The following is an 11,079-nucleotide window of genomic DNA, read 5'->3' on the forward strand; positions in this document are numbered from 1 at the left end:
AGGGCAGCATCTCGATCACATGGGCACTGGAAAGAATTTCCTGAACAAAACAGCAATGGCTTATGCTCTGAGAACAAGAATTGACAAATGGGATCTCATGAAACTGCAAAGCTTCTGTAAGGCAAAGGGCACTGTGGTTAGGACAAAACGGCAACCAACAGATTGGGAAAAGATCTTTACCAATCCTACAACAGATAGAGGCCTTATATCCAAAATATACAAAGAACTCAAGAAGTTAGACCGCAGGGAAACAAATAACCCTATTAAAAAATGGGGTTCAGAGCTAAACAAAGAATTCACAGCTGAGGAATGCCGAATGGCTGAGAAACACGTAAAGAAATGTTCAACATCTTTAGTCATAAGGGAAATGCAAATCAAAACAACCCTGAGATTTCACCTCACACCAGTGAGAATGGCTAAGATCAAAAACTCAGGTGACAGCAGATGCTGGCGAGGATGTGGAGAAAGAGGAACACTCCTCCATTGTTGGTGGGATTGCAGACTGGTAAAACCATTCTGGAAATCAGTCTGGAGGTTCCTCAGAAAATTGGACATTGAACTGCCTGAGGATCCAGCTATACCTCTCTTGGGCATATACCCAAAAGATGCCTCAACATATAAAAGAGACACGTGCTCCACTATGTTCATCGCAGCCTTATTTATAATAGCCAGAAAATGGAAAGAACCGAGATGCCCTTCAACAGAGGAATGGATACAGAAAATGTGGTACATCTACACAATGGAATATTACTCAGCTATCAAAAACAACGGCTTTATGAAATTCGTAGGCAAATGGTTGGAACTGGAAAATATCATCCTGAGTGAGCTAACCCTATCACAGAAAGACATACATGGTATGCACTCATTGATAAGTGGCTATTAGCCCAAATGCTTGAATTACCCTAGATCCCTAGAACAAACGAAACTCAAGATGGATGATCAAAATGTGAATGCTTCACTCCTTCTTTAAATGAGGAAAAAGAATACCCTTGGCTGGGAAGGGAGAGGCAAAGATTAAAACAGAGACTGAAGGAACACCCATTCAGAGCCTGCCCCACAGGTGGCCCATACATATACAGCCACCCAATTGGACAAGATGGATGAAGCAAAGAAGTGCAGACCGACAGGAGCCGGATGTAGATCGCTCCTGAGAGACACAGCCAGAATACAGCAAATACAGAGGCAAATGCCAGCAGCAAACCACTGTGGTGAGAACAGGACCCCTGTTGAAGGAATCAGAGAAAGAACTGGAAGAGCTTGAAGGGGCTCGAGACCCCTTATGAACAACAATGCCAAGCAACTAGAGTTTCCAGGGACTAAGTCACTACCTAAAGACTATACATGGACTGACCCTGGACTCTGACCCCATAGGTAGCAATGAATATCCTAGTAAGAGCACCACTGGAAGGGGAAGCCCTGGGTCCTGCTAAGACTGAACCCCCAGTGAACTAGACTATGGGGGGAGGGCGGCAATGGGGGGAGGGTTGGGAGGGGAACACCCATAAGGAAGGGGAGGGGGGAGGGGGATTTTGCCCGGAAACCGGGAAAGGGAATAACACTTGAAATGTATATAAGAAATACTCAAGTTAATAAAAAAAAAAGGAAAAAAAAAAAAGAAACATACTCTAGACAGGATTTCCTTTCACTAGTGGCACACTTCTAAGGATTCATTCTCTCCATGAATGTCAGCTAAAACCGTTATTAAAAAAATGAAATATCCCTAGAACAAAACCGTATAACCACCGGATTCACATGAAGATGACCTAGTGGAGACAAGCTGGACCTCACCTTACCAACAAGCTATCAAATCTGTTATGTTAAAACAGTGAGACCTCCAAGGAAGGAGATGCCAAGTAGTGCTTCAAAGCTTCGGACCACAATCAAACACAGCATCCTTTTCAACAGAAGCAGAAGCTCATCTGAATATGCTCATGGATGCTGACATCAACATTTAATCATCTCCTCACTCATCCAGGAAGAGGGGGAGATCAGTTACTACTGTACTTTATTGTGTTCAACCAGATCACCATGTTACAAAAATAGCAAGCTGCCATAATAAAAAATAAGGCTCCTCTATCCAGCACCAGATAGCATCATTTTACTTTCAAGCCTAGAAATTGCACACTTGTATATAAACCAATCGAAGATGAGGATTGAGAGTTCATCTTGGTGGATTTTTCCTTTGATGAATATGAAGTGTCCTTCCTTATCTTTTTTGATGACTTTTAATTGAAAATTGATTTTATTTGATATTAGAATGGCTACTCCAGCTTGCTTCTTCTGACCATTTGCTTGGAAAGTTGTTTTCCAGCCTTTCACTCTGAGGTAGTGTCTGTCTTTGTCTCTGAGGTGTGTTTCCTGTAGGCAGCAGAATGCAGGGTCCTCATTGCGTATCCAGTTTGTTAATCTATGTCCTTTTATTGGGGAGTTGAGGCCATTGATGTTGAGAGATATTAAGGAATAGTGATTAGTGCTTCCTGTTATATTCATATTTGGATGTGAGGTTATGTTTGTGTGCTTTCATTCTCTTTGTTTTGTTGCCAAGACGATTAGTTTCTTGCTTCTTCTAGGGTATAGCTTGCCTCCTTATGTTGGGCTTTACCCTTTATTATCCTTTGTAGTGCTGGATTTGTAGAAAGATATTGTGTAAATTTGGTTTTGTCATGGAATATCTTGGTTTCTCCATCAATGTTAATTGAGAGTTTTGCAGGATACAGTAACCTGGGCTGGCATTTGTGTTCTCTTAGGGTCTGTATGACATCAGTCCAGGATCTTCTGGCCTTCATAGTTTCTGGCGAAAAGTCTGGTGTGATTCTGATAGGTCTGCCTTTATATGTTACTTGACCTTTTTCCCTTACTGCTTTTAATATTCTTTCTTTATTTTGTGCGTTTGGTGTTTTGACTATTATGTGACGGGAGGTGTTTCTTTTCTGGTCCAATCTATTTGGAGTTCTGTAGGCTTCTTGTATGCCTATGGGTATCTCTTTTTTTTAGGTTAGGGAAGTTTTCTTCTATGATTTTGTTGAAGATATTTACTGGTCCTTTGAGCTGGGAGTCTTCACTCTCTTCTATACCTATTATCCTTAGGTTTGATCTTCTCATTGAGTCCTGGATTTCCTGTATGTTTTGGACCAGTAGCTTTTTCCGCTTTACATTATCTTTGACAGTTGAGTCAATGATTTCTATGGAATCTTCTGCTCCTGAGATTCTCTCTTCCATCTCTTGTATTCTGTTGGTGAAGCTTGTATCTACAGCTCCTTGTCTTTTCTTTTGATTTTCTATGTCCAGGGTTGTTTCCATGTGTTCTTTCTTGATTGCTTCTATTTCCATTTTTAATTCCTTCAACTGTTTGATTGTGTTTTCCTGGAATTCTTTCAGGGATTTTTGCGATTCCTCTCTGTAGGCTTCTACTTGTTTATTAATGTTTTCCTGTGTTTCCCTAAGTGTGTTCATGTCTTTCTTGAAGTCCTCCAGCATCATGATCAAATATGATTTTGAAACTAGATCTTGCTTTTCTGGTGTGTTTGGCTATTCCGTGTTTGCCTTGGTGGGAGAATTGGGCTCCGATGATGCCATGTAGTCTTGGTTTCTGTTGCTTGGGTTCCTGCGCTTGCCTCTCACCATCAGATTATCTCTAGTGTTACTTTGTTCTGCTATTTCTGACCGTGGCTAGACTGTCCTATAAGCCTGTGTGTCAGGAGTGCTGTAGACCTGTTTTCCTGTTTTCTTTCAGTCAGTTATGGGGACAGAGTGTTCTGCTTTCGGGCGTGTAGTTTTTCCTCTCTACAGGTCTTCAGCTGTTCCTGTGGGCCTGTGTCTTGAGTTCACCAGGCAGGTTTCTTGCAGGGGAAAAGTTGGTCCTACCTGCGGTTCCAAGGCTCAAGTTTGCTCGTGGGGTACTGCCTAAGTCCTCTCCGCGGCGTCAGCAACCGGGAAGATCTGCGCTGCTCTTTCTGGGAGCCTCCGTGCACCAGGGTTCCAGATGGCGTTTGGTGTTTTCCTCTGGTGTCTGGATGTGCACAGAGTGCAGTCTCCTCTGGTTTCCCAGGCGTGTCCGCCTCTCTGAAGGTTTAGCTCTCCCTCCCACGGGATTTGGGTGCAGAGAACTGTTTATCCGGTCTGTTTCCCTCAGGTTCCGGTGGTGTATCAGGCGCAGGGGTCCTGCCGCTCCTGGGCCCTCCCCTACGGGAACCCAGAGGCCTTATACAGTTTCCTCTTGGGCCAGGGATGTGGGCAGGGGTGGGCAGTGTTGGTGGTCTCCTCCGCTCTGCAGCCTCAGGAGTGCCCACTTGATCAGGCGGTGAGGTCTCTCTCCGGGCATTTTCTTGATAATAGTTGGTACAGTAGTTCCTATGTCAATGGGAAACTTCTCACCCTGGGAAGGTGGTCTGGCTAGCATAAAAAAACTATGTTGAGCAAGTCATGTGCAACAAACCAATATGGCAACCTTCTCTAACTGCTTCAGTTGCTGAGATCAGATTCCTGTCTTGATATCCTGCCTTGGTGTCCCCTGGTCATTGATGTAACCTGTAAACCAAATAAATGCTTTCTTGCTTGGTTGTGTTATTCATGGTGTTGTATGCAGCAAGTGACATGGACTAAGACACTAACAATATCCCAGCATAGTCAGATGAAGTTAGGCACAAATTCCACTTTTTTCTTTTGGGGGGGCTGCTATTGTAATTGATAATTGATGATAAAACAATTCAGTTTTTAAATGATTTGACCCCTGGTAGGTTAGCCACATTGTGTAAAAGGTCATATTCTGAAGAGTAATGGATATGATGGAAACAGAAGACAATCAGAAGTTGGGTGTGTAGAACTGAGAGAGTAGATGTACAAATAGTTTAATGAGTGAGTTGAGTATGACCCCAAAATTTAATGAAATTCACCAAGTGTAGACAATTTACACAATTTAGACAATGCCACATGCTACTAGTATGTGAAATGTATGGCGAAAGGTTATTATGTGTTTGAAGCCTGTCCCTTATCAGTAAGTCTTATGATTCCAGGCACTGCTGCACAGCAACTTTCTACCTCATAAAGTTGAGAAGTAATAAACAAGTTTTGTTTTCTATTCTAAGAAAATCTTACATATATAAACAATGAATCTAAACTATACATACACCACTCATTTTGTCCCATTTCTCTTCTCTTTCCAGTATAACTCAAGTTGTACTTCAGGTCTTCTTTTAATTTTATTTTTTATTAAAAATTGATTTTTTTCTCAGTATTTCTCTATTACAGTTTCTTCTTCTTTTCCAATCAATTTCCCTCCCATTCAGATCCACTCCCTCTCAGTCTCTCATTAGGAAACAAGCAGACTTGTATGAGATAATAAAATAATAAATATTAACAAAAGCAATAAATATAATAAAACAAAATATGTAAGATAAAACAAAGCTAACACACAAAAGTTGGTCAAGACTGATAAACAGAAAGGCCCCAAACAAGGGATTAGAATGAGATACTTACTTGTTTACATATTTACACATCCCAATAACACTAAAGTGGGAGATACAGAGGGACTGATGTAGACATGTGCAGGTCTTGTGTCTGTTCTTTCAGGCTCTGTTTCTAACTTCATGTTCCCTTTTGAAAAAAGTACCTTACACTCCACAAGTTCTCTCCATAGTGTTATAGGTGCCTGGTTAGGTTATGGGCAGAGTGTCACTCATAACATGAAGAAAATGACCCTCCCTCCCTCTTTCTGTCCTCATATCATGTCACCATCTTTCATCCTTCCCTTGTTCATTCTTGTATTTTATACTGTTTGATTAGGCCTTCCCTTACAATCAACAAATCTATGAGTTCTTGTATATTTCCATGAATGTGTAAGAAAGTGCACTAAAACATGTTTGCTACCCTCAGAGGTCAGAGGAATGCATTGCATTCCCTAGAAATTAAGCCACCTCTGTTTCTTAGACTCAAGAGCCTGTTTGAAAAAAGAAATTTTGAATTTTCATTCAAATCCTTGTTTGAAATGATTTAATCCTTTTTATTTTATAATCATTGGTGTTTTGTCTACATGTATGTTTTATGGGCTGTCAGATCACCTGGAACTGGAGTTCCAGTGAGATGCCTTGTAGGTTCTGGAAATTGAACCTAGGTCCTCTGGAAGAGCAGACAGTGCTTTTATCCACTGAGCAATCTCTCCAACCCTGAAGCAGAGGTTCTGACTGTCGATCCATCTCTACAGCCAACTCTGGTATTTTTAATTGTTGTGAGCAAAACCAGGTTTAAATCAACCCTTATAAGACAAATATTTTGTTCTTTACAATTTGTTCTTTGGCAATTCTTGATATTGCCAAGGGCAGATCAATACATTGGTAGACTCAATTGGTTTTAGTGCAATGACCTTTGGTTTTCCAAATTTTAAGATCACAGATGTCATATTTTCATCTCACCATTTACATTCTTTTTATTACTCATTAAGATTTTCTTAACTTGGAGAGAGCATGGCATGCACGCTTTCTTTCCAACATTCTAGAGCAATATCAGCACTCTTAACTTGAAAAGAGTTCTCCTCACATGTATTGCATTCTGACTAGTTTCCTTTTCCTTTTTCCTCCCAGTTCTACCACTCAACTCCACACTCCCCCAGATCCACTTCTCATTTTCCATTTAAAAACAGCAATTGGTATGCTGCTGTGTGGACCTTGGAACGTATGTGAAGAAAAGTGACCATGGAGAACAACAAAACCTCGATGTATTCAAAATCCATTAATAATTTTGAAGTAAAGACTATCCATGGAAGCAAGTCAATGGACTCTGGAATATATCTGGACAGTAGTTATAACATGGATTATCCTGAAATGGGCTTATGTATAATAATTAATAATAAGAACTTCCATAAAAGTACTAGAGTGACATCTCGCTCTGGTACTGATGTTGATGCAGCTAAACTCAGAGAGACATTCATGGGCCTGAAATATGAAGTCAGGAATAAAAATGATCTTACTCATGAAGCAATTTTGGAATTGATGGATAGTGTTTCTAAGGAAGATCACAGCAAAAGGAGCAGTTGTGTGTGTGTGATTCTAAGCCATGGCGGCGAAAGGTTTTTGGAACGAATGGACCTATTGACCTGAAAAAACTAACTAGTTTCTTCAGAGACAACTACTACTGGAGTCTGAGTGGAAAACCAAAACTCTTCATCATTCAGACCTGCCGTTGTACTGAACTGTACTGTGGCATTGAGACAGACAGTGGAACTGACAATGATATGGCATGCCCGAAGATACCAGTGGAGGCCAACTTCCTGCATGCTTACTCTACAGCACCTGGTTATTATTCCTGGAGAAATTCAAAGGAATGTTCATGGTTCATTCAGTCACTTTGTGCCATGCTGAAACTGTGCGCGCACAAGTTGGAATTCATGCACATCCTTACCCGTGTTAACTGGAAGGTGGCCACGGAATTTAAGTCATTCTCCCTGGACGCCACTTTCCACGCAAAGAATCAGATCCCATGTATTGTGTCAATGCTCACAAAAGAACTGTACTTTTATCACTAAAGGAATGATTGGGAGTGGGATGGGGGCATGTTTCTGTTTCTGTTTCTGCTTCTGTTTTTTGTTTTGTTTTGTTTTGTTTTGTTTGAATGCAGATGAGAAAACTGTCAGGGAGACTTTTTTCCCTCTCATTTAAATCACATCCGATGTTCTAAGTCATCTGAACAATACCACTGCTTGCAATGAAGCCACAATGCATCTACCTCAGCTTTGATATCAGGTAATTGAAATTTAATTAGGAACAAATAAATGTCAATAATGATACTATCGTCATAGAAGAAATTACAAAGTCACACTTTTGTAATTAGCGAGATTTGGTCCCACTATGAATTTGAAAGTAATAATGAAGCAGTAATGATTTTATACTCTCTCCTCACATTAAGAATGTCATTTTAGTTTTTGTTAAGTGTAGGAATGATAATGTCAAATGGTATGTCTTAGAACTTGAATTTATGAGCAGAGTCAAAGACTCGAACCGTGGTTTTGGACTGATCTGTGGAAAGGAAGAATTAGAGGACTGTAGCACACATTATAGCTACGGGTTTTCTGACAGTTGTCCAGGGCACATATTTCTTATTTTTTTTAATTGTGTTTTATTATTGGAACAAACAAACTTGAGTATATGAGAAGAAAACCATGTGAAAACTTGGTTGGCTTGTTGATGAAAGGGTATCATCCTTCAGTGGTGGGCATGATGACAGGGTGCTATGATCCACCATCATTTGTTTCTTACTTATTCATATACGAATCAGCCTAGTTTTATAGACCAGCGAAATATCCAACGAGTGGTTACGCAATAGCCTCAAATTGTTGATTGTTAGAATGGAATAAAGGAATTCTACAGGCAAATACCGTAATACCAGTTGTCAAACAGGGTGTAAGGAAAGGAGAGATGGCATCTCCTGTAATTGGAGAGAAGATGATTTGAGCCAGAACAGAGCCATGGGCACATCTTCAGAAGAGGCCTGCTAGTTGGACCCACCTTGTGAGTACTCTTCTGTGATGATGATGTCCAAGTTACCACGTGATATTGAACCAGATCAGAAGCTTCTGCAAAAAAGGCTTTCCCAGAGTGCCGAGCATCTCAAGAAAGTTCACTGAACTCCATGTACAGAGGCTGTAGCATGTTGACTTTTCTGTTGAAGTTTACAATGAAAGGAAAATAATGGTGATATTTGTATTGTCATTGGAAATGAAAGGGCCCTGGCACACAGGTCTTGGAAGGCATTCAACAATATGTCCTGCAGCCAACATGGAGGAGCTGCAGACTGGAGTCCATCCCCATCAGGGGGTCTGTGCTCCAGTCTTCCTTAGTCATGGAGGTGCTGAGTCATCACTGGCTTTCCTGATGGATCCAGCATTTCCCATAAGCTTCCTTTTTGCACAAAAAAGGAAGGAACTCACATTATAACTGATTGTAGGTTCTTGTTTAGACTGGATTTATTGTTAACTCTTTCTAAGTAAATACAGCATGTGGTGGTATTTTAAAGTATGTTCCCCTGTGACAATTTTATAAGTCAGGTATCTTGCATTTTTACTTCAAAACATAAATTCAGATTTAAAATAAAAACCAGCAATTAATTAATTAAGTAATTAATTAACAGAGTTTTAATTGCTAATCATGTCTGTTCTAGATAGCAGAACCCCTCCTTTTCTTAGTCTAAGTCATTCAGTGAGTCATTCTCCTGAGTCCAGGTGTAGGATTGTGACTCACTTTGCTCAACTAGAATGCTCTATTTCTCTGGTCTCAGTAATGGGTTTGAAAATGGAGACATAGATTCTAATCAAGCCAACAAAATTCACTCCAGGGCTACAGTTCGGAGCTGTGGGAAAATAGTTTTGTTTGTTTGTTTGTTTTTTATCCTGGAACAATTTTCTTAAAATGATGGAAATTTAACAGTCAGAGAGCTGGATGTTGCTAAAGCTGATCTAGACAGAAACAAAGACTGCATTCTCAACAAATGGAGTTGATTCAAGTGTGACTCGGCATGTAGAAGAACGCAAATTGATCTATGCTTATCTCCTGTATAATGCTCAAGTCCAAGTGGATCAAGGACCTCCACATAAAGCCAGATACCCTAAATATAACAGAAGAGAAAGTGGCAAAGAGCCTAGAACACATCAGAACAGGGGATATTTTCCTGAACAGAACACCAATGACTTAGACTCTAAGGTCAATTATTGACAAATAGGATCTCATAAAATTGAAAGTCTTTAGTAAGCAAAGGACACTGTCAATAGTACAAAATGGCTACCAACAGATTGGGAAAAGATGACTTCCAACCCTACATTTGATAGAGGGCTAATATCCAAAATATACAAAGAACTCAAGAAGAACTCAAGCAGGACTCCAGAAAACCTAATAACCCTATTAATAATAGGGGAAAAGCCAAACCAAGAATTCTCAACTGAGTAATCTCAAATGACCAAGGAGCAATGAAAGGAATGTCCAACATCCTTAGTCATCAAGGAAGTGCAGGACAATATGACCCTGAAATACCACCTCATATCCATCAGAATTGCTAAGATCAAAAACTCAGGTGACAGCAGATGCTGGTGAGGATGTGGAGAAAGGAAAACTCCTCCATTGCTGCTGGGATTGCAAGCTGGTACAGCCACTCTGGAAATCAATTTTATGGTTCCTCAGAATTTTTGAAATAGTTCTACCTGAAGGCATGCCTATACCACTCTTGAGCATATACTCATAAATTGCTTCAACATATAACAAGGACACATGGCCCACTATGTTTATAGCAGCCATATTTATAATAGTTAAGAGCCAGAAACAACTCAAATGTCCCTCAATGTAGAAATATGATATGGAAAATGATACATTTACACAATGGAACATTATTCAGCTATTAAAAACAATGACTTCATAAAATTCTTAGGCAAAAGGATGGAACTGATAAATAATCATTCGCAGTGAGTTAACCCAGACTCAAAAGAACACAGATACTATGTACACACTGACAAGTGGATATTAGCTCAAAATCTCAGAATAATCATGGTACAACTAACAGATCATTTGAAGCTTAAGAAGAAGACCAAACTTTGGATGCTTCAAATCCTACTTAGAAGGGGGGACAAAATAATCATGGGAGATAGAGGGGATCTAGCAGGAATTGAGGAGGAGAGCAGAAAATAGGGAAGCAGACTCCAGTAGGGAAATAGGGAAGTAGACACAGAACCAGTTGAAAAATTCAGATACCAACACATCTCAAAAATTTTAATCGGCAGAATTGTTCCTATCTAAAAGAAATATAGAAACAAAAAATAGAGCAGAGATTTACAGAAAGGATATCCAGTATCCACCACACATAGGGATCCATCCTACCTAAAAAAACAAAATCCACATACAATTGCTGATGCCAAGAAGTGCTTGCTGACAGATGCCTGGTATAGCTGTCCCCTGAGAGGTTCTGACAGCACCTGAGTAATACAGGTGCAGATAGGCTCCAGCTACATTTGTAGCAGAGGATGGCCTAATGGGGCATCAGTAGAAGGGGAGGCCCTTATTCGTGTGGAGGCTTGATATCCCATAAATAAGTGGATGCTATAGCAGT

The 11,079-nt window shown here is 40.2% G+C and overlaps 1 pseudogene; it reads left to right on the forward strand.

The window, feature by feature from the left end:
* Positions 1-6,686: 6,686 nt before the first annotated feature.
* On the forward strand, positions 6,687-7,517 carry Casp3-ps2 (caspase 3, pseudogene 2; annotated as a pseudogene).
* Positions 7,518-11,079: the final 3,562 nt, after the last annotated feature.

Source organism: Rattus norvegicus, chromosome 1 (assembly GCF_036323735.1).
Source record: "Rattus norvegicus strain BN/NHsdMcwi chromosome 1, GRCr8, whole genome shotgun sequence".
Taxonomy (NCBI): domain Eukaryota; kingdom Metazoa; phylum Chordata; class Mammalia; order Rodentia; family Muridae; genus Rattus; species Rattus norvegicus.